The sequence below is a fragment of the Ranitomeya imitator genome, chromosome 5 (genome assembly GCF_032444005.1).
Source record: "Ranitomeya imitator isolate aRanImi1 chromosome 5, aRanImi1.pri, whole genome shotgun sequence".
Classification (NCBI taxonomy): Eukaryota; Metazoa; Chordata; class Amphibia; order Anura; family Dendrobatidae; genus Ranitomeya; species Ranitomeya imitator.
Genome location: NC_091286.1, coordinates 210,092,882 through 210,118,939, shown reverse-complemented (window position 1 = coordinate 210,118,939; position 26,058 = coordinate 210,092,882). Strand labels below are relative to the sequence as shown.

At 40.3% G+C, this 26,058-nt stretch overlaps 1 protein-coding gene across 1 annotated transcript in view; it reads right to left on the bottom strand.

Moving 5' to 3' along the window:
- The window catches only part of PACRG (parkin coregulated), an 809,417-nt gene that overhangs the window by 56,781 nt on the left and 726,578 nt on the right, over window positions 1-26,058 (bottom strand). The gene's annotated exons all lie outside the window — the stretch shown is intronic.

The following is a 26,058-nucleotide window of genomic DNA, read 5'->3' as shown; positions in this document are numbered from 1 at the left end:
TTGTTTAAGATAAACTCAGCTAAAGGTAGAAAATAAGACTAATCACCCTGGTTATCTGACACAAAACACTTGACTTTGGTTTAGACATTCATTCTGACCATTAGTTTGAGGATAGAACACCAAAGGAAAGGATAGATGCATCCCCATGTGAGAACAGAATGCCCTCCAGAATTTAGATACAAGCTGGGCCCCCCAATCTGTCATCACAATGGAGGGAGCCCCATGAAGCTTCACGATCTCTGTGACAAGCACCTAGAATTACAATGAATACATAGTAGCATATATTATAGTCATGTGCATATGGCCCTGTAAGTGCAATACAAGGAGAGAAGGACTATTTTCTAAAATAGTTTATTAATGTCTATATTATGAATGAACGAGCATTTATGATTTCATTATTACAAGCATCATTCTGAATGCATTGCTTTTCATATTTTATACAGTAATTAACTGTCATAAATAAATCACTCAAGATTGCCTTATGGGTCAAGAGCAGTGACATGTTTCTGTATAAATACTGCAGACTTGCTTATTTAATGATAACCCGTGAACAATATTACGATGCCTGGCTTGATCTGTAAACTGAGAAAATTCAAAAAACACATCCATTAAAGGTAATGCTATCTATATTTAAATCATTACACGTGGATCATTTTAAATAAGGCAATTAATTGTCAAATCTGTCAACTACAGATAATTAGATTACCTTGCATAATGAGAAACCACACAACAGTCGTATTTCTGTGCTGGGCGACTCTGCAGTATTTGAAATAGGTATCCTAACGTATTATGCACGTGGCCGTATTACTGCTCCATTTTATACGCAGCCGTAATGCCCAATATCAAATGTGGAGCTCTGGCCATGAAAATATCCCTCTTGCAGTTACCAGAAATTGCTGAGGTTTATATGTAACTAGATGGCAGCCCGATTCTAAAGAATCGGGAGTCTAGAATCCATATATACTTTATTTATTCAAATGTAAGAATAATACAATTAATAAATAATAGTAAGAAAGAACAAAAATAATAGGCAGTATATGGAGAAAACACCAAACAAAAGTTCAAAATTGGTATGAAAATGTTACTGAACCACTTCACAACTAAATATATATAGTTTTGGTAAATGGTATTATCATTTTTTTGACGAAATTCGGCAGGAGCTTGAAGAGCAACGTCACTGGGCCCGCCTCCACGCAGTAGAAACTTGCTGTGAGGTAAAAATTCAAAAATCACACCAAAATGGCGGGCGGAGTGTGTCACAGTACGGCACGTTTCTGATTGGTCGCTCGCAGCAGGCAGCAACCAATCAGACACTGGACACTGTTGACGTCACTTATCTCCGGACATTAGCTCCGGACATTAGCTCCGGACATTAGCTCCGGACATTAGCTCCGGACATTATCTCCGCACATTAGCTCCGGACATTAGCTCCGGACATTAGCTCCGGACAAAGCCACGGAAGTTGGCACAAATTGCAGGAAGTAGTATTCTAGGCAATTAATCTCCGGACATTAGCTCCGGACATTAGCTCCGGACATTAGCTCCGGACAAAGCCACGGAAGTTGGCACAAATTGCAGGAAGTAGTATTCTAGCCAATTATATATTAGACTAGATGGCAGCCCGATTCTAAAGAATCGGGAGTCTAGAATCCATATATACTTTATTTATTCAAATGTAAGAATAATACAATTAATAAATAATAGTAAGAAAGAACAAAAATTATAGGCAGTATATGGAGAAAACACCAAACAAAAGTTCAAAATTGGTGTGAAAATGTCACTGAACCACTTCACAACTAAATATATATAGTTTTGGTAAATGGTATTATCATTTTTTTGACGAAATTCGGCAGGAGCTTGAAGAGCAACGTCACTGGGCCCGCCTCCACGCAGTAGAAACTTGCTGTGAGGTAAAAATTCAAAAATCACACCAAAATGGCGGGCGGAGTGTGTCACAGTATGGCACGTTTCTGATTGGTCGCTCGCAGCAGGCGGCAACCAATCAGACACTGGACACTGTTGACGTCACTTATCTCCGGACATTAGCTCCGGACATTAGCTCCGGACATTAGCTCCGGACAGGAAGTTGGCACAAATTGCAGGAAGTAGTATTCTAGGCAATTATATATTAGATTATCACATGATTTTTTAATTCTTTAGAACTGATTACGTGGATGTCGCATTGTTTAATTTGCATTGCAATTATGGTTTAATGCAAAGATTCATCTCCCTTGCATGATATGTCTGGATAGGTCCAGAACTATGTTTAAATTTGTAGGTTCTGTTTAAAAGGGAATCGGTCACAAGGTTTTTGCTACGCTGAGAGTAGCATGATGGGGGACAGAGACACTGATTTCAGCGATGTGTCACTTACTTTACTGCAGTAAAGTAAAAAAAAATCACTGTAGATCTTACAGTTCTCTGAATGCTGAGCTCTGTATAACCCCACCCACATCACTGAAAGCTGCCAATCAGTGGAGGGGGCGGGGTTATACAGAGCTCAAGAATATAGCAGCAGGTGAACTAGTCCTCCAGTGATAATCTCCTGATAAATCAGTGATGTGACGGGGTGAATGGCAGAGCAAGAAGGGACAACAGGCCGAGGGATGATTCAACAGATTTATTATCAAGAACGCTGGAACAACACATGCAGGTAGATCTACAGAGTCCACAATTAGTCCAATGGAACAGGTTCGGGGGCACCTCCCGATAATCCTTGTGCCAGCTAACAAAGCAATAGTCCACACGAGTCCAAGGGATCCTAAAACAATCCCACGAGCGACGAGATATGTCCTCAGCTCAAGTCTCACCCCATTCGCTTCCGCAGTCACAGATGGACATGGGGTCTTGCCTCAGCTAAGAATTCCCACTCCTTCTCCTTCAAGGATCAACTCACATCTGATCTCAAAATAAGAATGGATTGTCTGAGCTCCTGGGATCCGCCCATGAAGGTGGTAGGGGTCACACCTTCTATTCAATGGTTGGGTCCACCAGAAGATTCTAGACTGGTGGGCTCCAGGCAGTCTATATAATATGCACATTTGACTAGCCACCTGCTGTGAGGAAGAATGGCTATTCCTCCACTAGTGATGTTGACAAATAGTGTTGAGCATTCCGATACCGCAAGTATCGGGTATCGGCCGATACTTGCGGTATCGGAATTCCGATACCGAGATCCGATATTTTTGTGATATCGGGTATCGGTATCGAATCAATAGGGATGTGTAAAATAAAGAATTAAAATAAAAAATATTGATATGCTCACCTCTCCGGCGGCCCCTGGACTTCACACTGCTAACCGGGAGGCTTCTTTGTTTAAAAAGCGCGCCTTTCGGACCTGTGAATGACGTTCCGGCTTCTGATTGGTCGCGTGCCGCCCATGTGACCGGCACAAGACCAATCAGAGGCCGCGACGTCATTCGCAGGTCCTCAATTCCTAGAATTAGCAGTTTTGTGAATGAGAATGACGTCGCGGCTTCTGATTGGCCGCGTGCCGGTCACATGGGCGGCACGCGGCCAATCAGAAGCCGCGACATCATTCTCATTCACAAAACTGCTAATTCTAGGAATTGAGGACCTGCGAATGACGTCGTGGCCTCTGATTGGTCGCGTGCCGGTCACATGGGCGGCACGCGACCAATCAGAAGCCGGGACGTCATTCACAGGTCCGAAAGGCGCGCTTTTTAAACAAAGAAGCCTCCCGGTTAGCAGCGTGAAGTCCAGGGGCCGCCGGAGAGGTGAGCATATCAATATTTTTTATTTTAATTCTTTATTTTACACATCCCTATGGATCCCAGGGCCTGAAGGAGAGTTTCCTCTCCTTCAGACCCTGGGAACCATGAGAATACCTTCCGATACTTGATGTCCCATTGACTTGTATTGGTATCGGATATCGGTATCGGCGATATCCGATATTTTTCGGGTATCGGCCGATACTATCCGACACCGATACTTTCAAGTATCGGACGGTATCGCTCAACAATGACAAAGCTTAATTACATTAGAGCTTAGGGCTGCAAGTATTGGGGGAAGGAGACATATTGTTACAGGTGAACTCCCAGCACAAGAGAATACATAAATTACAGCTAATAGAAACCAGAGAACAGTTACATACATCAAATGGCATATTATTCAAATACAGGACAGGGCAAAAGTACATATCATGACAAGTGATTTTATCAAAACTACATCAAGCAGCCAAGTGATACATTGCTAAAATCAGGGTCTTTGCCCCTACATTATGGTGGTCTTAGATTAGGTAGCAAAAATCTGGTGACAGATTCCCATTAAATTCCCTGTTTATTCATTGTCTACACAGAGTTGATTGCTAATATGCATTCAAAGCTCAAAAAGCCTGTAGCCATGATCTTCAGACCACCTTTTCTCTTCTTTTTTACAATCATCATCTCATATGGACTGGCCATTCCTGAGAAAATGGACTATAACACAGGTGCAGTATTCCTGTGAGTAATGGTTACATATCACATTTTCAGCTTGTTACTGTTGACCCTACACATGTATTTTGATAGAGATGCACAAATAATTCCCCAGATTGAAGGTTCGTTAAGATCGGCATAATTACTAAGTCATTAGGATGCACCAAAGAATCAGCACATCAGATTTAAAGCTATTAAATACATTTATGAGCCCAACAGGTGACTGGATTCTCCAGTTGTGCTCTATAGCATGACAAATCAGATAAATTAGCAAATCTGGCTAAATAATTCTGTCATCTGTATTCATTGTAAAAGGTCCAACATTAAAAAATAATCGTCTCCTCCATTGCCTAAACTTAGAATGATCATTACAGTCACGGACAGACTGTATCAGAGCATCAGTATCAGCCCCACCATTTAGTTTCCAATTGCAATTAAATAATCTACTTTGTAAAAGTTCATCTTATCGGAGAATTAGGAGAATGAGAATATGCCAGAGAGCAATAGATGGAATTAATTTTGCAGATTTTATAGTTGCGTAGTCTAATTAGTGTAATATGAAAATGAGCTTAGAACAAATTCGGAATCACTTTCTGTGTATAGTCGCAGGCCTTGTTTGCACACTGCAAATTTAAAAAATGCTTTCTGATGACCAGAACGTGTCTCATAAGCTCAAAGGCATGCCTAAGAAGTTTTATCGCTATATTTACATAAGAGCAAAAAAAAAAAATGGAAATGAAATGCAAAAATCCAATTAACAATTTAATGGCATTAAATGAAAATGTCACTAATTTCTCTGATGGCACTTTTGTGCTGCTTAGAAGAACTATTTCCCCTTACTCACGTACTTCCCAAATACTTAAAAAAGCATAAAAAAGGAAAATATGACTGTATATTCTCCAAGAAGCAAATGCACTTCAGCCTTTATATCTGAATAGCTGTTTAGATCTTTTTTATTATGCATGTCCTTGAGTTATGTGCACAACCCAAAGCTTAAGAACACTGAATCAAACAATAGAAGACTATATTTCCATGGGGCTATTACAAAAAAGAAACCGTAATTATGTTAGCACCTTTCATACTGCTGTAATAAAATTAACAATAATAAAACACAACATATAATTGCTTGTATAATAAACCTCTCACAACAAATTCATCATATGATGCCACATATGACCTTTTTACCTCAATGGTTGCATCGCTGGAGAAGTGGAATATTGCGGGACTGCAGAAGGCTTTGCAGTAGTTACCGTAAGTCTTTACGACGGTTGTAGAGACGGTTGTGTCACCTGTTAGCATTGCGGAAATGATGTGTGTGCACCATATTATCTGTTCACGTTTCATATGTTTCAAAGAACTAGTAGAAAACAATATACTATACTTTACTGGGGACTTTAAATTTACATTTATGTTAATCATTGACAGGCATACATATTTGGCTTTCCTGCCCACAATTTCTATTATTTCTGGAGTATTATTGTAGTCTACATGTTGTAAAATTAGTAGAGTTGGCATGTGTTTATTCACAGATCCTAAATCCATCAGCCACCACCATGATCCATGGCCACTGAATAGCCGCCAAGGGATTACTGCCTTTTATCTGCTGATGTCCACAGGTCTTCTGTTCATTAGCCTGCCTGGTGTGACATTACATGTGCATCCCACCCCAATCATGATGTCGTGCCAGGCCGGCTGATCAGAAGTAGAGCTGTTGACAGGTAAAAGGTAGTACTCCCTCTCCCGTCTACTGGCCACAGACAACAGTTGAGGTCGATGGAGTGGGATGCGTGAATAATTTCCACAAAACTGTAAATATTATGAGATGTTGTTTCCTCAATATAATAATCTTTATTAATAATAATAATCTTTATTTTTATATAGCGCTAACATATTCCGCAGCGCTTTACAGTTTGCACACATTAGCATCACTGTCCCCGATGGGGCTCGCAATCTCAATATTGCTAAAAAAACAAATTCTGAACTGTTAACTTACAGGAGGGCCCATTTTAAGACCACTGTGACATATCAAACTATGGATTCTCATATATGGTTCCCAAATATGATTTGGGTTGGATAAGAATCAGCTACACTAGGACACGTGGTGAGAGAATGGGCAACTCCACATGAGGAATCATCAGGATAGATTAAGTTAACAGACTACATACTCAAAATGCCTAGGGCCACATGAAGTGTATGACTGTGTGCACCAGTTGTGACCGTAAGGTATATAAGAATAAGAGGTTTCCCACATATCCTTTAGATAGGTCATCATGATGAGATCAGTGGAGGTCCGACACCTGGCACTCCCACGAATCAGATCTTTTCTTAGGCCACGTTCACATGTTCAATATTTGGTCAGTATTAGTGATGAGCGAGTGTACTCGTTGCTTGGGTTTTCCGCTCAAGTGATCTCCGAGTATTTGTTAGTGCTCAGAGACTTAGTTTTCATTGCCTCAGCTGCATGATTTACGGATAATAGACAGCTTGAATACATGTGAGGATTCCCTAGCTACCAGGCAACCCCCACATGTACTCAGGCTGGCTAGCAGCCGTAAATCATGCAGCTACGTCAACAAAAACTAAATCTCTGAGCAGTTACAAATACTCGGAGACCTCCCGAGCGTGCTCTGGAGAACTCGCACAGCGAGTACACTTGCTCATCAATAGTCAGTATTTTACATCAGTATTTATAAGCAAAACCTAGGAATGTAACAATCAGAGGAAATGTATAATAGAAACCCGTCACCACTTCTGTATTTATCACCCACTCCTGGTTTTGGCTTACAAATGCTGAGGTAAAATACTGACCAAATACTGAGCGTGTGAACCAGGGTGGATGTAGTATATAGAGAGGAATAGCACAGCTCCGTACACTATTTAGTGGCTGCTACTGGAAACTGCAGCTCAGCTGCTAGTATCAGACCCCATCAATCTGATACTAATGACCTAAGCTAAAGATAAGTCATCACTATGAAAATAGTGGACAACCGTTTTAAGCACTTTCATTAATTAATTACACTAATGGACACTGCTATTGATGTTTCTAGATTGAAGAGGCTAGACACATCGCATGTTATAGGTAACCAATCACATTAAGAAGTCTGATCGACCAGCATCCTGTCATAGAGCAGAAGGACGTAAACGGGTGATATATAGTTTAGTGCAAAAAGATACAGTAAACTAATATCTTATTGATTAAAATCTTTGATTATTCTGGGTTTAGGAGTCCAATGGGCAGCTCTTTTCAGTGATTGACAGCTATCCCTATATGCATACCCATACCCGCATTTTGCCAAACATTAATTGATGCTGTCTACAGGACTCCCAGACCTAGAATAACCCAACATTTTAATAAAGCTGCTTGGTTAGAAAGCATTTCCCCACTGATAGGTTAACATCAACAAGGTTTATTAATTAAGATTTTTCTTCAGATTGGATTATGACATTTGTAAGCTTAATGTCTCAGCTGACGTATTAGAGTTCTATTTTCATTATTGTTTTCCATATGGTTCTAATTGGGCAGCTATAAAGCATATATAGCTTATGTAATGATAAAAAGGACCTATTCGGGTGTCACGACAGATCTTCTTGCATTCTCAGCTATGATGTGCTGTGATCTTTGGTTTTATTTGCAATGTTTTGTCTCAGACTAGTAATTATGGTTCTTTACTAACCTGACTGTATGCATTACATTTTATAGATACAGGTAGAATATTATGTATAACACAATTCATAGATTAATTTGCACATCCTGCATATTCTCTGGAAAGCTGCTAAATTCATGAGAGTAAAGATATGACTGAAGTTTGTCAGATTATATTACAGCTTCTCTCCTTTGTAACTAGCCTCTTTCTTTCAGTGTTCTGACTCACAGCATGGTGGACTTTATTTCTAGTGATTAACTTGCCCTGCTGTGAGTCTTACTGAAATGTACTCGGCAGCTACTGAAATATATTTCTATGTCTGATAACTATTCCTTATAAAAAAAAGTTACCGTCAATATGTAGTAAAAGATTTCAAGTTACAGCATGGTGCTGGTGGTCTGGACTTTAGAGAAGATGTTTATTTGCTTTGAAATCACTACAACTGTTCCAATATTAATGCCTTGAAATACAGTGGGTAAAATAAGTATTTGATACACTGCAGATTTTGCGAGTTTTCCCACCTACAAAGTATGGAGAGGTCTGGAATTTGTATGGTAGGTACACTTCAACTGTGAGAGCCAGAATCTAAAAATAAAAATCAGAAAATCACATTGTTGGGCTACAGGACAATAAGGCAAGCAGCTTGATGAGAAGGCAACAACTGTTGGCACAATTATTAGGTAATGGGAGAAACACAAATGCCTGTAAATCTTCTTCCGACTGGGGCTCCATGCAAGACCTCACCTCGTGAAGTAAGGAGGATTCTGAGAAAGGTCAGGAATCAGCCAGGAACTACACAGGACAGAAGAAACTGGTCAATGACCCAAAGAGAGCTGGGACCACAGCCTCAAACATTACCATTAGTAACACAATACACCAGCCTCTGTTTGAAGATTTCCATAGAAGGTGAACTCACCACCTCTCATGGCCGCCTGTTCCACTCATTGATCACTCTGCTCTGTCAAAAAGTTTTTTTTCGAATATCTAATCTGTATCTTCTCTCTTTCAGTTTCATCCCATTGCTTCTTGTGTTTCCATATGCAAATCAGAATAAGGATGACCCTTCTACACTATGACATCCCTTCACATATTTGTAGAGGCTATTAAGACTCCTCTTTGCCCTCTCTTTTTGAAAGCTAAACATTCCTAGATCCTTTTACCGTTCCTTGTAGGACATATTTTACCTTCCTGGTAGTTCTTCTCTGAACATGCTCCAGTTTTTTTAACATCTTTTTAAAATGTGGTGCCCAGAACTGGACACAGTTTTCCAAATGCAGAATCTGTATGGCGGAGTGAGCCAAAGTCCCTGCTATGGTGTGAACAAACTTGGTCAAGAACTACAGGAAACGTCTGACCTCTGTAATTGCAAACAAAGGTTTCTGTACCAAATATTAATTTCTGTTTTTATATTGTGTTAAATACTTATTTCATGAAATAAATTGCAATGTAATTGTTTAAAAATCATACAATGTGATTTTCTGAATTATTTTTTAAGATTCTATCTCACAGTTTAAGTGTACTGAAAATACAAATTACAGACCTCTTCATTCTTTGTAGGTTGGATAACTTGCAAAATTGGAAGAGTATCAAATACTTATTTTCCCAACTGTACGTTTCTTGTACATTTAAATAAATGTGAAATTTCTGTGCTGCTTCAGGTTACAGATGGGATGTACATGCATTCTATCGCACTGGATGTATGGCTGTTTGTAGCTTAAGGAGGACTAGGAGGAGCACTGCCAGAGCCCTGCAAAATGATCTTCAGCAGGTCAGAAATGTGAATGTGTCTGCACAAATAGGTAGAAACCGATTCCATGAGGATGGTCTGAGTGCCTGACGTCCACAGATGGGGGTTGTGCTTACAGCCCAACACTGTGCTTACAGCCCAACACTGTGAAGTACGCTTGGCATTTGCCACAGAACACCAGAATTGGCAAATTCGCCACTGGCGCCCTGTGCTCTTCACAGATGAAAGCAGGTTCACACTGAGCACATGTGACAGAGTCTGGAGATGACGTGGAGAGTGATCTGATGCCTGCAACATTCTTCAGCATGACCGGTTTGGCAGTGGGTCAGTAATGGTGTAGAGTGGCATTTATTTAGAGGGCCACACAAGCCTCCATGTGCTCCCTAGAGATAGCCTGACTGCCATTAGGTACCGAGATGAGATCCTCAGACCCCTCGTGAGACCATATGCTGGTGCAGTTGGTCCTGGGTTCCTCCTAATGCAGGACAATGAGAGACCTCATGTGGCTGGAGTGTGTCAGCAGTTCCTGCAAGATGAAGGCATTGAAGCTATGGACTGGCCCACCCATTCACCCAACCTGAATCCAATTGAACACATCTGGGACATCACGTCTCGCACCATCCACCAACGTCACGTTGCACCACAGACTGTCCAGGAGTTGGCGGATGCTTTAGTCCAGGTCTGAGAGGAGACACCTCAGGAGACCATGTGCCACCTCATCAGGAGCATGCCCAGGTGTTGTAGGGAGGTCATACAGGCACATGGAGGCAACACATACTACTGAGCATAATTTCCTTGTCATGAGGCATTTCCACTGAAGTTGGATCAGCCTGTAACTTCATTTTCCACTTTGATTTTGAGCATCATTCCAACTTCAGACCTCCGTGGGATATTAGTTGCGATTTACGTTGATCATTTTTAGGTTTTATTGAAAAATCTTTAAATGAGAAGGTGTATCCAAACCTTTGGTCTGTACTGCAAATATACAGACCAAAAGTTTCGACATGCCTTCTCATTTAAAGATTTTTCTGTATTTTCATGACTATGAAAATTGTACATTCACACTGAAGGCATCAAAACTATAAATTAACACATGTGGAATTATATACTTAACAAAAAAGTGTGAAACAACTTAAATTATGTCTTATATTCTAGGTTCTTCAAAGTAGCCACTTTTTGCTTTGATGACTGCTTTGCACACTCTTGGCATTCTCTTGATGTGCTTCAAGAGGTTGTCACCGGGAATGGTTTTCAATTCACAGGTGTAAGTATGTACATTCCTCCACCTCCTCCTGTTCCTAAGTCCAATTTAGTCCCCCTTCCTCCCATCCCTATCTCCCACACCCCTCATTGTCCTCCACCCCCGCATCAGATTATTGTCCTCTACCCCACACCCCATCATTGCCCTCTTCACCACTTCCATCATTGCCTTCTCCACCAACTCTATCATTGCTTTCTCCCCCATCACCAATTACCATTGCCCATTCCATCACCTCCATCATTTCCTTCTTCCCCACGACCCCATCATTGTCTTTTCCCCTATCACTTCCGTAATTTCCATTTCCACCACCTCCATCATTTCCTCCTTTCCCACCACCACCCACCACCCTCATTATTGCCCTTTCCACCACCACCATCATTGTACTTTCCACCACCACCATCATTGAATTTTCCCCCACCCCATCATTGTTCTTTCCACCACCTCCATCATTGCTTTCTCTCCTACCAACCCATCATTGCCCTCTCCATCACCTTGATTACAGCCTTCTCCTCCATCACCCCATCATTGCCTCCTTCCCCACCACTCCCATCATTGTCTTTTCCACTACCACCATCATTGCCTTCTCGCCCACCACCCCATCATTGCCCATTCCTCCTCCTCCCCATCATCCCCATCATTGCCCTTTTCACCACATCCATAATTTCCTCCTCCCCCACCATCTCCATCATTGCCCTTTCCACCACCATCATCATTGTCCTTTCCACCACCACCATCCTTGCTGATTCCACCACCTCCATAATTTCATCCTCCCACCACCATCATTGTCCTTTCCACCACCCCCATCCTTGCCCATTCCACCACCTCCATCATATCCTCCTTCCCCACCATCCCCATCATTGCCTTATCTCCATCAGCCCCATCATTGCCCTCTCCTCCCCCCACACACACAGACACCCACAGAACCTTTAACTTCTCTGCATATTTCCCTGCAGCGCTACGCATGCATGTATGCACGCACACACATACCACACACATACACACACATACACAGAGCACCTCTCAGCTCTCCGCACGCTCTGCCACAGCATCACCATCACCTTCCACTCTCTGTAACAGATGGCAGCTGAATGATGATGTCATCCAGAGGCGCTACTGTCTGTGTGAGAGGAAGATCGCTGCAGCTCCCCTGCTATTTTGTCTTGTAGGCAGCGTAGCTGCAGGGATCTCTCCCTGCCTGCCTGGGGCCAGATTGCCCTCATAATTAGCCACCTTCAGGGGTCCCCCTCCACCTCCAGGCCATGGTGCAGCCGCACAGGCTGCACATGCTGTATAACTGCCCATGGATGTATATGGGGCTGTGCTAACTTTCAGTAGATGTTTAAGGTAGGAAAGGTCAAGCTGTTGAATTTCACACCACCAATGGAAATAAGCACACCCAGAGATTTCTGGCAGACAGAGGCTTACAAGACTTTCCCTGTTGAGTGAACATGCACAAGGCCCAGCATGTGTGTGTTTGGGGATTTCTCCTACAGATTCTTAATTTACAATGGTTAGACATACTGTGAACTATAAAATGCTGATTACTAAAATTGGGCAGATCTGTTCTCGGGATTCTGCTTGTGGCGTGACAAACAGATGATGTCAAAAGTAGCTACTCAGAATCTCCCATCCAGTGACCAAAGACTACTAACCAGCAGATAGACCAGAGTCCCAGGAATCGATCCCCTCACCTGTAATAATTGTAGTAACCTGTACAAGATCCTCCAGCTTCAAAATGTCACAGGTACATCGATATATGATATTCTACTCTGGAGCTCTGGAGAAAAGTAACTTGTTACAGACTGTGCAGATGGTTGGCAATACTTGTATCCCTCTGTTCTACTGATTGGCCTAAGGCTAAACTCAGACAAGCACTAAACATATCAGAAGAACCACATCCACAGATTACAGATATGACTGGCTACATGTGCAACTCCATGAGATCCTTGTTGCACACATGGACTGTAAAAATGTGATCATACCCTCCTGAAAATGTTGTTATTTTGGTATTGTGTTCATGATCGGGGAATATAGCAGTGCATGAAATTGTGGAAGGGAACATAAGAAAAAGTAAATAGTATAAATATAATTATTTATATTTTTATTATTCTGTAAGCAAAACAACAGAATCGAGCAAAGCTGTATCTGCAATGTGCAGTAGCCTTTTGGAAGAGCCTATTTAATTTATTGGTTTGTGCAACTTTTCCATTGCTAAAAGTCTATATGACCTTGACAAGGAGGACGCTGATACCTAAGATGAGTTTGGGTTGTTAACAGTGTTGTACATAGGTCTTGCAATAAAGGATTCAAAGTACAGGGGTGGATCCAGCACTTCCCATAGTTTCCACTTTAGCTGTCATGTTCTTTTGTACTATAGAAATACTATGAAAAGCAGTAAAGTTCTGCACAGGCATACACATAACCAGAGTCCATGTGACTGAACTGCATATAGTAGATGGAAGTAATGCTGATTCATTTGAACTTGAACATTTAAAGTGTTTTGTATTTAACAGCAGTCATGATTTCCTTCCAAGAGGAACAAAAGCCTTCTACCTGCCTTCAGTGCCTTTCTTTTTCACTTGAAGTTAGACTGACAAAAATTGTGATCATTCATTTTCTGAAAGCTTCTCATGTCTACAGGACAAATGTTCTCAGACCAGATGGAAGTCAGCAGTTTAAACAGCTCATTTTATTATCTTATTACCACTCATTTTATTATCTTATTACCACCTCCCTGAGTAGACCACCTTTCTTCTGGATCAGCATTTACTTCTGCCATATATTATGCATGCTAGGCATCCTGTTCTAGAACACTACTCCCTAAGAAAAGATTTTAATGCCATTTTAGGTGGTTGTTTAACTGTAGATAAAATACAGCAAAGCACAGTCATCATTTTAAAGAACTGACTTAAAAGAGGGATGAAGGTTCCCATTTAGAACCTATATTTAAAGGGTCGCTATGAAGAGAGCCTCACTCTGGAGATCCTGGTGCATTAAAGAAGTTCTACACTATCTGGACAACTTCTTCTCATACCCCACTCTTGGCCCCCATAAAATAATAAAGTGTATACTTACCTCCTGTAATGGAGCCGTTCCCATGGTGTCAGCATTTGGTCTCCCGGGGCTCCTGTGCTGTTGTTGTTACACGTGACTCTGGCGCCCAATCAGCACCAGTGTCACTGTCTCCACCTTCTGTCGAATTGATAATGAAGAGGAAGCCCGAGATCAGCTGTAGCTCGGACGTCCTCCTCAAGTTCAATTTGTGCGAAGGCGAGGACAGGGACGCCTGAGCTCATTAGTCATCGATGTCACGTGTCACAAAAGCTGCACAGGAGCCCTGGTAGAGCAAGCGCCAACACGGAGGGAATGGCGCCAGCAAAGGAGATGAGTATAGACTTTATTATTTTAAGGGGGGCAAACATTTTGATCAAGAGGGGTTGTCCTAGTAGTGGACAACCACTTTAATGCATCACATTAATTTCGATGGTAACTGTGTAATGTTCCTGTGGTGGTGTCCATGAGAATTTAACACTTGCTGACAGAAGTAGAAGACTCTGTGATCTACCTATCCTTAGGAGACCCTTAGAACAGAAACTTATTGTTCACAGGAGGCACTCCCTTTTCTTTAGCTGATTCATGCTGCCTAAACTATGGTTCGGCTAAATGACACACAGGCTGCATTATTGCCACCATTTATGTTTTGCGATGATTAATGCAAGGCAGGTCTCCAGCATCTTCTCCCTGCTCCCCATGACTGACAAATCTCTACCAAAGTGTGTAAATAGGGAGAGACTAATGCAGCCACTTACGCTACCCATGGTTAGGCCATCATGAATCACTTGACAAGTTCCTGTTAAATAATAGGATTGATGCCCTATTGCAGAAGGCTGAGTTTCATATGGATGCAGATCTGGTGCACTGAAGTTGCTGAGAAAAAGGATTTAACCAGAGGAAACGTTCACCTTTTTGGCTTATACTACAAAAACAATTATGTTTCCCTTTTGATTAAGTCTGTTGATTACACATCCAGGCCTGCAATTATCTGTGTTCCCAATTACCTGAATAAGACAATTACACTGTAATGAATAGAACAGAAAACTGCATGGAAAGAACAGTTGGAATTAGCAATTCAGCTGCAAACAAAACAGTAAACTTAAAATCCAGCCGCTGATTTATTCAATTGCCATTTACTGGCATTACTATTCAGAGATACGTTTATGACCATTCTGACACGGTTTCAGGATTACATATTACTGATAAGACTGAGAAGATTCATAACTGTATTTCAGTAGAAATAATCACATAAGAATATGCAAGTTAGGAAAGGTCGCAAAACAAAGCTTAAAGGGGTTGTCTACTTTAGATAAAATCCCCTCCATGAAATGACCTTTTAGGATAAAGATCACCTCTGGACGATCATATACATTAATAGATGCCCAAAACTAAGAACGTGATTCCACCCTCCACGTTAACCGCTGCTTGTGAAGGGTCCAGTTAGATAGTTGTCAAGGGAACTATGACATGGAAAATTGTGTAAAGCAGACAATCATCTAATAAATTGGATATATGTTACGGTGGAGTGATATGCATGTAACCCAATGTGTTTAAGTTAATAGGTCACGCTCACTAACTGACATGAATTCTAGGAGTTTCTGTGCTCATAAAACCTGTATGGTAATAACAATGCAGTCATTGTGGAATATTTGTTATATGATGTATTGCATAATATTGCATAAGATTTTTCATATTAGTGAGTCAGAGCTCAATTCTTCTTGTAATAATTTAAGGACTGATATGTCAACTAGTATAATCTACTCATTAGCATGAACACATACATGCTTTCATTTATTTTATTGGCTCTCCACACCTAGGATGCATATCCTCGGGGTATTTAGGCCCAAAGGAATGTGTCTACTACTTTAATTATTATTTATATACTGTATAAAAGTATAAAAATATTTATATACTGTATTACATTATTATTTATATACCGTATAATATTTTTAATTATATACTGTATAAAGTTAGATATATACTGTATAATGTTTTAATTATGTACTGTATAACGTTATTAATTATATATTGCATAAAGATATATATATATATATATATACACACTGTATAATGTTATTATATATTGTATAAAGTAATAGATATACTGTATAATGTTATTAATTATATACTGTATAAAATTAATAAATTAAACACCATATTGATATATTGATATAATATTGGGGTGACTTTCAACACACACGACTACATTGAATAATAAAAGAATACACAATTAATGGTCACTATGTGAATATCGATTTTCTTATGGGAGTATATTATAGACACAAACTGTATCTATTCTTCTACCCCATAATATTGTAAAATGTGACTAAAGATTAAGGGTAGCTAAAACCACTATTATTGACAGGCTCGTCATACAGTCTAATGTATATGTGGTCCTCCCTACTCTCCTCCAGATTATGTCCGGGGAGGTAAGGATCAGATATGACTGATTTTGGATTACCAGAGGAGTGTGGCAAAGGAGTCTGGCAGTTTTCTTGTAAACATCTCTGAGAAGTCGGGAGCGATTGCTGCTCCTCAATGATCCGCGAAACCGTCATTTGGCTGACAGATATGGCCTCTGACCCAATATATGATTTTTCATTTTAAGGCATCAGCTCTGTTTCCTGATTTTCCATCACTGACTGGTACATCTGGACTTGTTTTCCTTGCCTAACATATATTAGATTATTGGCTAATCTTTCCAAAATCAACTGGCTCAACCTATCAGATATTTGATGCACAAGTGTCTGATTTCTTCTGCCCTACTTATAACAAAACCTCTGTTGGAAAAGCACCTAAAATTACAGTAAAACTGGTTTTCTCAAAAAATGTGACCAGTATGAATAAGTTTTGGTAGAACTGAAGGTCTGTCACAGAAAACTGATCTAGAGAAAGGGAATATATTTATATATCATGTCTGTAAAATTGCCGCCTTTACATAACTGTTTTGAGTCTTGCTGAGACAATTTTTATAGCAAGGAAAGAATCATGAATTGCTATTCATTGGTAAGTTGAAGAAGCAGCTAGAAAATAGTTATCACGCAGTAGCCATCTGGTTCTAAGTGGTAATGTTTATTGAATGCTCCCCAGACTTATAAATCAGAATTGAGAAGCATTCCAATAAGGTCCAGGGATCATATAAGACCTCAAGACACATGAATGTCTATGGTATAGCCCTACCAAGAATTGTTTCCAATCCAAATATGTCATATTCCACCTGAGACACAATATAGAATTAGCATGTTTAGATAGCACATATTATTTCAATTTATCAAAGACTATAGACTAGATAAATTACCTTTCAATTACTGTAAGTTTATCTATTTAGATGAGTTTTGAGGCTATGATTGCAGTCGACATTTCAGAAATCAACCATATATGGCATTTTTCATACTTATTAATTACCACTGTTACATGACCATGTCTTCTTCATGTGGTTAAGGGTCAATCTTTGCAATATTAAAATTCTAACAATTACTCATAGAAGAGTAGAGCTATATCACTAAAGGGCATTCCACTGCTCTCTAATATTACATGTTCTTTGTACTGAAATGTGCTAAATAGGGAATATGCACTTCACTTAACATGGTATTATCTAAGCACTGAAAAATTGCTCTAAAATGCTGTCCTCAAGGTGTCTCCTTTCTGCCTTTCTAGACATCCATGTAGATAACCCTGGAAGAAGCTAATGCGAAACGTGCATCCTGGTTACCCTTCCTCACCTCCTCCAGGTTGTTTAGTTGCTTATTATCTATTAATTATGTGACTTCACTTATTTACTATTGATATATGCTGTCTATTACCTACCAAGGTATATTACTATGCTCTCTGCTGTGCCCTTGTATATGCCACTCAATGGCTTCACTATAATATGCAGTTTTGAATCTTATTTGTTCTATTTGGACTACGTATGTGTTTTTTTTTTACTTTTTCCTGCTGATCTATTCCCTGGACTGGTGGTGTTTCTATGTCACATTTCTCCCCTTTTTTACCTTTTCATTATGCACTGGATTAATTTGTAATAAAGGTTATCGTTATTAGAGATGAGTGAACTCAAACTGTAAAGCTCAGGGTTCATACTGGACACCCAGTGCTTGGTGCTGAATTCCGAACACAGCCTTCTCCTGGAAGTCCATTTTACAGTTTGGGAGCCTGGGAGAGATAGAGATCCAAAGTTTGGGGTCCCATTGATTTATATGGGGCTTAGGTTTAAGTTTGTGTACATTTCTGGTACCCGCACCGAACTTTGGACTAAAGGCAAACCCAAACCCATTAAATGACACATTGTGATATGGCCACCAGACTGTCATCAGCACCCATCCGGCACAATAACCAATGCCGCAGAATATGGACCGCCCCACTGCAAACACCACTTCCTGCAGTTTTGAACCGATGCTTTAGTTAAATGCTGGATGGAAATGTTACGACTGCACAGGACATAAGTGCCGGAGGCATAAGTGAATGTACCATGTAAGTATTACTTTAACAGCTCCACTTTTTAATTCATTTATTTATTAAGCGTTGTTCATGTCATAAAAGCCTAGACGTACCCATTAATGTATATTTGCTTATAAGTAGCTGTGGTCACTGCATTTCCATATAAATTACTGACAAGAAATAATAATTTGCAAGTTGTCTATGCATGAATAAATATTACTGAAATATTGCTGTATGTTTCCTGCCATTTCATTATTGCCTATTGACAACTAGTAAATGCCAAAGGGGTTTCATCAGCCAACCTGTCAGATCAGACTTGATTAATGGTACACATAGAAAGTGTCTATTAAAACATGCATAAATGTAAGTGAGAAATGTCTGATAAATGCTTATATCAGAGCACGGAAAATAGAGGTCATTAGAAGCATGGTTACTGCGCCAACAAACCAGTATGCAATCAGAAAATCCATTGGTGTGATAGTTTTCTTTGGTATGCAAATAACTAAAAGAGTTAACCTAAAAACCTTTAGTAGAATATTAGATTAAATACTTTCTGTATTATAAAAAGCCTTCACTGAACTCCAGTAATGTCTACGGGTCACCAATCGAGAAGGTAATACCTTATTTATATCTAATTCTGGCCTGTTTTTCGTGCCCTTAATAATCATTAATAACCAGAACTGATTTTTACCAACTAGCCACTTCGTTTTTTCCCAACTTGTTTGCCTGAATTACAGCTTTTAGCAACACTATTCTTGTCTGGATTGCAGACCTTCTCTGTCTCCTGACCTTACCTAGTTCAACTTTGACTTCATACATTAGTTTGTGCACTCTACTTTTGACTACTGGAGTTTTCCCTCTCTTTCACACGTTATTTCTACTTTCGGTTTGTTCTTCATCCTTTGTACATTTTGTCTCAACTTTGTCCATTGTTGCCGCCCTTGATTCATCTTTGTGACCATGAACTTTTAGTTGTTACCAGCAGTCACTCACATTACTGCATTACCCTTTCTTGGTTCCACCTGTTTCTAAGAAAATTATTTGCAGTACTGTCTCCTCCTAACTTCTGGTGCCTGCATAGTACAATTATTCAAACTGAAGTCATAGTGAATCCTTCGATTAAGTGTTAAATACATGGAACCATCTCGTAGGATGAGCAAGTTCGTGGTGTTCCACTGGGTTCACCAATAACATGGTTCCCATTGCTCTAATTTCCAAACTCATTGTCCTTATTTACCTTTCTTCAGAGGAGGAAGACATTTTTCATGCTGTCCAAACAGCATTTTATTATTTTATTATTTGGTTATTTTCCTTTTTTGATTGAAATTCAGTCAAATAAATCCATCAAGCGCCACTGACTGTATATCCAAATGAGTCTGCTTTACCTTCAATTCTTACCACTTGAACTGTTCCTTAAAAAAAATCCATGACAACTCTTCCTGCATGTAATACAAATATCACAATGTGGTGATTGTGTACATAAAAATGTATTTTAGTTCATATTTTCGAACAATATAAAACTAAATAAATGTCCACTTGTTTTTTCTCTTTTGCTTGTTTATAAAAGTAATAACTAATTCGTAAAGCAAAACACAATAACCGTTTGCCTTTAGTTTGTAATATGGTCACATCTCAGTTAATTCTGTATAAATATAAACTACTTGATTCCTATTTTTCATCTAACAACAAAGAGCCAGTCAATCAAGTCAATTTCTAAGACAATTATGCTTTAAACAAGCTATCAAAAATGCTATCTACAATTCTGCAGCAATTTGCAATTCATGATTGGGTCCAATTTGAATGTTGGTTTGGATCTGAACTAATTTCAACAAAAATGAAACCTTTCCCTAAATATTGGCAGACATCCATACTCTAAGAAGCAATTACAAAAAGAAAAAGGTTTTAAAGTAATTGAAGATTTCATAGGTTACTAATGCAAATCCAAGGCCGCATTTTGCCGCTACATTAAACGGTTACTGAATATACAAGGTACAGTTAAAATTGAACTAACTCTGAAAAGTAGAAATATTTATTTGACATTAATACATTTCATATTAATATACCACCATTCTATTATACAAATGGCAACAGTATACTAAAAAGGAAAAGTAACAACATACAGCTACACAGAACTACAACTATGAATGTTACATGTACCTATATTATAGATCATTCTGAGTTTATATTCACCATCAGAATAGGTCGAAATAATGCTTTTAATGACCATTTCTAAGAAAGCATTACTTTTACAACTGTATAACATAGCCACAGTATACCCTACGATCTTTTAAGTTTATGTGTAAAAACCATATACAGTATATGGTAGTTGCTTATTAAGGCCTTCAAACACATTTGATGAATGTTGACAGAACCCAACAATTTTTATAGGATTGGTGTACCATCTATTGTTTAGGGGAGGTCTACTGTCTCTCAACCATCCAATGACATCAAGGTAGAGAAGCATCAGGCTGTTCAAATTTCAATGGCCAATTGTTTTGTTTTGGGGGCAGATAAGGTGTCTGGCATTAGCTTTTTCTTCTTTCCCACCACTGCAAACATATTAATGCTCTGTTAAGTTGACAGAGATAGTTGTCTGTGGAGCAAAGGACTTGTAACTATCACATGTGCATGGTCAGCTTTAAATTAGTAGGCACAATGAATAAACAAAGGATTGAGATGTTACAGGTAGAGATGTGAGAATTGATTCACAACACTCCGGTTCATGGGCCAAGTCAGTAATCTGTGACCACTGGATAGGTGGACTTCGAATCGTCTTATCTCTCGGCATTTCTGACTTTTGTTTTGATTAGCCAGGATGGGATGACATCATGTGTGCATCATGCTGCCATGATGATGTTGTGCCAGAAGAGGGGCTGGCAATGTCGGGAGGTAAGGAGATTCATATGCCTCCCACCCAGTTATCACAGATTATTGGCCTGGCCAAAGGTCCAGAATCCTTCAAATCAATTCTCCCTATCTAGATATGGGTACTGAATCTACAAATCTATAGATTAAGAATTTTTGGGGTAACACGGCTAGATCTACAAGACTACATTGAAAATATAAAAATAGAATACACGTGATCCTGTTATAATGGTTGAATGTAATTCTCTAAAATGAAATTTCTTGATATGTTACCCCCTCTATAAACCAGAGCAGAGATTACAGAACCATCCCATCTATTTACTACAGGTTCAAACAAGCTTATATAGATTATTTACAGATGTTTGCCTAATGTGTATAGCCACAATGCACAATGGATTCTCAAGGACTTCCATTTATAATGGTACCAACATAATTGAGTATGATTACTTGTAGCATGTACATAATGCCCATGATGTCTATCATATCTATTTTTCAAAAAGACAATTCTAATAATTTATGTTGCACTAATGTCAAGGTATGTGACAAAGTATTTACAACATAAGATTTTTTTCATGTACTGTATATTTGTAATTCAACCATAACATTTTATCTACCTTAATTGGCTGCTTTGTTTCTCTATTTGGTTTATCACATTTCAATTTTTATTACTAGCAAGATCATTAAAAAAATAACAATTTTTACAGCCTCGAAATGTTGGCATTGATGTAGGATGCATGAGAAAGTGACTTTGAAAAATAAAAACTCCAACGGTATACTGTAATTATAGAAGCGCAAATTAATAATCCAAATTATTCATTCCATTGTGTGAAGACACGGTACAATCTGTTCAGCATAAAACCTAATAATAGAAGCTATAAAAAAGCATAATATAGAGTCTATTTACCATCGGGTAAAAGCACAATCTGACAATATCACCAAACCTTTGTGACCTGACAAGAAAACATTCCTATCAAATAGCTAGTTGTGTTGGGATAGAAAGCAGGTGGCCTTCTGAGATATTTCATTTTATATTTGATTCAGATAAAGAAATCAAATGAATAGAAAGTGGTTAAGTAAAAGGTTAGAGGTGGTTATGGATAATATGTGTGAATATTGCAGAGAAAAGGTGCAAGGGGATGATTTACCCAACCAAGGTCACAACTCAATGACAGAGCACTAGCTATCATACAGAAAGTTAGAGAATATTTACATACTATTCTTACAAGGGCTATTAGATTTAGCAAAAAAAGGTGGGAGTTTATCTTCCCAGTAGTATGGATGACTGAGTGCTGAAATTGTAACCTAATTTTTTGCATAGGTGTGAGAGAAAACTGGGAAAACCAAGTGAGAGGCAAAAATATATTAAATGCAGCTGCCCTCTTTAACCCTTTAGAAAGGGGAGAAACTGAACTGCTTTACAGCAGATGTTCTTTTTCTTATAACCGTCATTTTTGCATTTGTGATACACACCTACTTATAAGCAAATCTGCAAAGTATTAGTGGCAGAAACTATAAAATGTCTCAATAAAACAGACAAAAAATGGGGAAAGATTCCGGCACAACAATCCAGGGATAAAATGGATTCTTTGTTCAAGTGTAGTTAAAATATTAAAAGGCGAGGCCTCGTACCTGACGCGTTTCAGGTGTATACACACCCTTAGTCAGTTAGCCTATGATGTAACAAACTCAACCAGTATTACATATTCAATGGGGTTTCTGTAACTCTTTTACATATTAACCTCTTCACGACCTTTGATATACATGTACATCAAAAGTTGTGTCCCTGCCTTTGATGCCGTGCCTGCATCTTTCCCTGCATATGATGGCTGATTTAATCAGCCATCATGTGCCTTTAACAACCACAGGTGGAGTGTTGCTCCATCCATGGATGTTAACCTGAGAAAAGCATTTAGCTCACACTGGCAGGGGGAATGTCATTCCACCTGCCTATCAGCATGCCCGTGACATTATCGTGGAGGGCCATTGGGTTGCCATGACAGCCGGGTTCTGCTGATGACCCCCATACCTATCATTTCAACACTGCTATGTGTAGCATAAGTGATCAGAAGATCGCAACTTCAAGTCCCTTATTATTACACACAGAAAAGTTTTTAAAAATATAAAACAATAGAAAAACACAAAAATTCAAATCAACCTTCTTTTGCCCCATTAAAAATAAAACAATTAATAAAAAATACACATATTTTGTATTGCTGCGTTTGTAAAAGTCTGTTCTATCAAAATATAAAATACATTTATCCAATCAATAAATGGCATAAAGAAAAAAAACAAAACGGTAAAATTACATTTATTCGTCCGCCGCAACATTGAAATAAAATGTAAGAGGTGATCAAAACATCGTATGTACTCCAAAATGGTATCAGTACAAACATCAGCTCAGAACACAAAAAATAAGCCATCACCCAGCCCGTATCCCAAAAAATGAAAATGTTACAGGTCTTGAAAAATAGTGTCACAAGCAAAATTATTTTTTGTATAAATTTCCGATTTTTCTTTCACCACTTAAATAATAATAATAATAATACTAGACATGTTTAATATCTACATAATCGTACTGGCCTGGAGAATCCTATTGGCAGTTTTACCATATAGTGTGTTAGGGGTCGAGTTCCCGCTTCTGCACAGGGGGAATCTCGAGCCACTTCCGCTGCGGTCTCCCATTCTTGTCCAGCCGCAGTGGAGCCTGCTCAGCAGGGACGTCGGTCCCAGCGTCTTGCTCATTCTCACTCTGTTCTGAGAGTTAGTGCTGCTTCTCCAGTCTCTGCCATTAAAGTCAGTGCTGGTCAGCAGCGAGCGGACTTCTCTGGGACTAAGTCCTTGTCTGCATGTACTGAGCATGCCCAGCGTAAGGTCTCCCGTTGGAGATCGAGGGTCATGTGCTCAGGCGCTGCAGCACATTCCATTGGTCCTCTTGGCAGGTCCTAGAAGGGCAAAAGTGCTGTGGCCACTTCCTGTGCTGCTGCTATATAAACTGCGCATGACCGCACGGCCATGCGCTAGTATTGTCTTACAATTGCTTATGTGTGTATGTTGTGAGTGCAAGTCGTCCTTGGAAACCCCTACCCTATTGAATGTCTGTTCGCGGAAGGTGTATGGCTGCTATCTAGCGCCCGACTTAGCCTACAGCACTAAACACACATCACAGCGTCCTGTAGCTGTGCCTGCCAGTACGGCGCCGTGCGCCTGCCTTGCGCTTTCCATACCCGAGTCTGGGTGGTTAGTGGCGTCCGTTAGTGCGGCATCGCTCGCACTCTTGTGCACATAGATTTCTTAAGGTTCTCTACACACCCAGTTGCGGTGTTACGCCAGCAAGGGTCTAATCGGGCTCCAATCCCTTCTGGGGTTAAGTCCGCTGACCACTTGCTCGCGCACTAGTGCGGTACTGCGGTCCTGTGAATTAACAGGATCGCTTCCTTCACGCTGGGTGAGGTCTAACCCACGCGTGTATACTTTAGTGTACCGCCATATTGTCTGCAAATTGCTAGCAGCAGGTTCTCACCTGCACGGTGGACCCCGGACTGCGAACGCACCTTTATCATCTGTCTTGGTGCGTTCCGCCAGTCCTAACAGAATACTAGCGCCAGGGTCTGGCTAGTAAAAATGGCGGACGACCAGCGTTTACAGCGGTACATCCAGCAGCTGGAGGGAAGGTTGGCGGCTCTTGAGCGTACAACCTCAGCTGTGGATGTCACTGCTGTAGCTGTGCAGGCTGCAAGTGTAGCCGCAGCCAGTTTGTCCACTGCCACCCCTGCTCCGACTTTATCCCGTCTCCCACTACCTGACAAGTTTGCTGGCGACAGCAAACATTGTCGTGGATTCGTGAGTCAGTGCTCTATACATCTTGAGCTCCTGGCGTCACGTTTTCCTACGGAGCGGGCGAGAGTGGGATTTATCCTATCTCTCTTGTCGGGCAGGGCGTTGGAGTGGGCAACGCCACTCTGGGAGCGAGATGATCGTGTGGTTCAGAGTGCTCCTCTCTTCTTGGACACTCTGAAGCAGGTCTTTTTAGGGCCTCGGGTTACCCACGACACCGCACTCCAATTGTTGTCCATTACACAGGGTACCTCCGTGGTCAGCCAGTTTGCCATTCAGTTCCGGACTCTAGCTTCAGAGTTAGAGTGGCCAGACAAAGTTCTTATTCCGGTGTTCTGGAGGGGACTGGCAGACCACGTGAAAGACGCCTTGGCCACTAGGGAGATACCGGCCACACTGGAGGAACTTATTTCCGTGTCTACCCGCATCGACCTCCGTTTTCACGAGCGGAGGTTGGAGCGGACCCAGTGTAGGCAGAGGTTTCGGCTGGCTCCAACTTTCGCCAGACCTCTGGAATCTCCTGTCTTGGCGTCAGATTCTCATGAGGCCATGGAGGTTTCTCGAGCGGGACCTAAATCTCTAGCCGCTCGAGTACCCGTAGTTTGTAATAACTGTCGACAACATGGACATTACGCCAATAAATGTCCGCGGCGGTCGGGAAACGATCGCGTCTAGTGGCCATTGGGGGAGGTTCACTAGACACAGCAGCATTCTCCTCCAAACTGTCCTTTAAAGGGACAATCCTGTTAGGCTCCTCCACTCTTACAGTCGAGCTTTGTG